Below are 4066 nucleotides of genomic sequence, written 5' to 3' on the forward strand. Positions count from 1 at the left end.
TACTCTCCAGCCCCTCTCCCTGACCCTTGACCCTGTTTTATTTTCTTCAAACAATTGTAATAAATCAATATTTGTCAAATGAGGGAATTCCCTGGCGGTCCAGTGGTTAGGACTCCGAGCTTCCTCTGGAAGGGTCACAGGTTCAATCTCTGGCAGGGAGCTAAGATTCTGCATGCAGCGTGGTGCAGCCAAAAAAAAAAAAAAAATTTGTCAAACGAACAAATGACTTTAACAGTGGTCCTCTTTGGGTGGCATTACATACAATTTTAGTTTACTTCTAAATTTTCTATACCTTCCAGGTTTTTACAATGAGTGTACTTTACTTTTACCTTTGGAGGGGGGGCAGTGTTTTTAAAAACCAAGAACAAAAACAAAAGTTAAATCAGAAAAATCAGAGGTTCTGTGAGTTGAACTGTGTGTCATCTCACGTCCCTGGGGGCAACATTATCAAAAGAAACTTTACCCCAAAAATGCCTCTGGAAGGAAATTGCCGGCATTGAGAGGAGAGATGGATTTATTAAAACTGAATGCTTCATCAACCTACAAGCCCGTTAGAGAGTGTCCAAGGGTGGGCCCTCTGCTACGCATTGGTGGACACGAGGCTGGACACATCCTCACACAAGGACCCATCCCAGGCCCCCACAGGCTTTGAGCCCCGGATATGAGTCAAAGACAGTGTTCTGAAGACCCAGACTGGGGTGTTACCTCCACTGCAAGCCCAGTGCTGACTTAGGGCCCCCAGCACTAGCCCAGGCCTGACCCAGGAGCCGCACGTGGGCCAGACCTGCCAAAGTGATGCCCAGTGCTGTCATTCAGGAACACAGCTGCTCGGGACCTGTTCACGCCTCATTGGTGTCCACTCAGGGGATGTGCAGAAGCACATCAGGATAGCTCTGCCCTGAATTTCATGTAGATAGCAGAGCAAGGGCAGGAGGGACCTCCCACTGGTGAGCACCCACCGCCTGGAGGTTTGCTCCCAACTCAAAAACATCCAAGGAAACAGCCTGGCTTATGAAACACAGAGGCAACTTTACATAATCATGAAGAATTACAAGAAAAAGCGCATTCATAAAAATGCATCTCCAGGGCTTCCCTGGTGGCACAGTGGTTAAGAATCCACCTGCCAATGCAGGGGACGTGGGTTTGAGCCCTGGTCCAGGAAGATCCCACATGCCACGGAGCAACTAAGCCCGAGCGCCACAACTATTGAACCTGTGCTCTAGAGCTCGCGAGCCACAACTACTGAAGCAGGTGCACCTAGAGCCCGTGCTCCACGTGAAGAGAAGCCACCGCAATGAGAAGCCCGCGCACCGCAACGAAGAGTACCCCATGCTCGCCACAACTAGAGAAAGCCCACGCGCAGCAATGAAGACCCAAAGCGGCCATTAATTAATTAATTTTAAAAATTAAAATTAAAAAAATGCATCTCACAATCTCAACAGTGCTTTTTTCAAGACGGAATTTTGTTTTGCTTTTTTTTTGGATTATAAAAGTCAACAGTGTTCACTAGCACTAAATTCCAGCCAAAGAGATATTCGTAAAGTAGAAACCCAAAGTCTCCCTCAGTCCAACCCTCCAAAGTCCCCCATGGCTTGAAGTCTGTCCTTGCAGCCTCTGTTCTGCCCAGACACACTTACGAACACACACATGCATGGGTACACATGCATGCACACACACACACATGCGTGTGCACACTTTAATTTATTTTTGACAGAAATAGGATCACGCTCCACCTGCTATTCTATACCTTGCTTTACTCTGTTTACATGTCACAGACATCTCCCCACCACAGCTGGACTTTCAGTGCTTCACTTAGCCCCATGGCGTAACCAGCGAGGCGTTGAACTCAGGTCTGTCCAGGTCTCCCTGATGTTTTTCTATGGAGAGTTCTCGGAGCCCCAAAACAGAATTGCCTGAGTGTCTTCTTAGAAATGCAGAGTCCCAGGCCCCACCCTAGGGATTCTGATTCAGAAGGTTAGATGTGGTGACCAGGGATTCGTGTGTAGAATAACTGTTTCAGGCAATTCTTATGACTCAGCCAACTAGGGGACTGTCATGTCTGGTGATTGGGACCCTTAGGAGCTACAGTTCCCCACGGGCCCTTCCAATTTCTGTCCGCAAGTCAGAAATGGGGATACTTTAGAGTATCCCCATTTCTCAGGAGGCTTGGTCTTCACACCGATTGGGTGAAATGACCACGTAGGGCCCCACCAGCCCGTGCCTGCTGCCATTGCAGACATGCTTGCCCATGGAACTTCCCTCAACATCATCTCCCAGGCACAGAGTTCCTAGTGGAAGGGCACGAGCACTGTGGAGGTCTTCATGTCCAAGGGTCTAGTTGGGTGCCCAGGTCTGAGCAGCAGGAGGAGCTAGACCTTGGCTCTGCAGTGTGCCTTAGCTAAGGCGCCCAGACCTTGTAGGCCAGGGGGGTCGGGGAGCGGGGCAGGAGGAGAAGGCTGTGGTGATGCCAAACTGGGTCTTATTCACCTGGAATCCTGGGATGACAAGAAGCTGCCCCAGGGGTCCCTAGAGCCCCACAGTGGGGCAGGTGGAGGGGCATTTTATTCCATCACTGCTGGATCCCCAGAGCCATGGAGAGAACTGTGTCACCATTAGAGACCAGGGTGGGTGCAGAATGGCAAGGATTAGTCCCATTGGGCAGAGGGAGAAATTGAGGTTTGGAACAGGAAAACACTGCTCTAAAGGCCAGAGTTGGAAGGCACAGAGCTTCCAAAGGGTTTCAAAGGTATGTCCTTTCTTATCAGACTGAGGGCAGAGGCACATGTCAGGTCTCTGACATGGCATACCCCTGGGGCTGTCTCACTCCATTCCAGCCTTCAGCCCTTGCCAGCTTTGGACCCAACCTTGGGTGGGCAGGCCTCCGTGGGCTGGGCCAGCAGGACCCAAGTGCTATGAGATGCACTTGGCTTAGGGTCTGGCTGGGCATCTGGGAGCCAGGCCAGCAGAGGAACAGCCAAGGAGCACCCAGAAGTGGGGTGGGGGACTCAGTCACATTCAGTCCATTGTCCCTCATGACCCAGAGCTCTGAGTGTTGGCAAAAGACACAGAGGGGACACAGGCAAGGAAGGCCTGGCTGCTTGCCTCCCTCAGCTTGCTCAGGGGCTCAGCATCAGACAGATCTCATGCAGCCCCCTCCTCAGCCACTGATTTGAGGGGATACCTTTCTCTGTCCTCTGTAAAATGGAGCTTCTTCCTGTATAAGACGTGGTAAAGGGTATCAGCCTCCTGGGGCATGTGGGGTGGGTGAACTCCACCGACAACATCTGTGATGACGGTCCCCTCCCTACTCCCACTCGGGGGACCTTTGTCCCCCTGGGGGCCAGGGGACCTGGTAAGAGCAGAGGTGGGTTCTCCTGTCCTTACAGGCCTGGAAACCAAATCTAGTGATCTCCCTAAGAGTCAACAGTGTTATTAGGCCCTAATAACTTATGAAGGGTTTGCCTCTAGTAATTTCTCAGTTAACATTAACTGATATTATCATTACTACTAATATGTATTCTCATTTTCATAATCCTCATCCTCCTACAGGCTCCTCAAGCCCTGGGGTCCCTCTCTGGGGCTGGGGCTTGAGGATAGGGCGTGTTTGCTAGGGCAGAGCCCCCTGCACGCACCAGCCCTGTGACCTTAATTGACCTTGCCAGTTTCAGTTTGCTCATTTTTACTAAGGTACAATCAATGAAGCCTCCCCTCTCAGTTTCACTCCAGGGCTTTGTGGAGGAAGGAGAGCGGTCTGCAGTGAAGATGCGATTCAACAGAAGAACCCTGAGCCGGGCCTAGAACCTGCAGTTATTATCACATTATTTGTGTCTGTGGTTAATCCCGGCATGGCAGTGCAGCCTGACTCACAGGAGCCTGGCAGCCCGCAGCTGCCCCGCAGGGAAGGAAAGAGGGACGGAGAGGTTAGGCGGGTGGACAGCATCGGGCTGGGTCCAGAGACTCCCAGGCTCCCGACGGTCTCGGTTCCCTAACAGCGCCGGAGGGCTGGGGCGGGGCTGCCTCCGCGGGTCCGGGGGCGGGGCGGGGCGGGGCAACCTGGGGTGATGCC

This window comes from Phocoena phocoena, chromosome 10 (genome assembly GCF_963924675.1).
Source record: "Phocoena phocoena chromosome 10, mPhoPho1.1, whole genome shotgun sequence".
Classification (NCBI taxonomy): domain Eukaryota; kingdom Metazoa; phylum Chordata; class Mammalia; order Artiodactyla; family Phocoenidae; genus Phocoena; species Phocoena phocoena.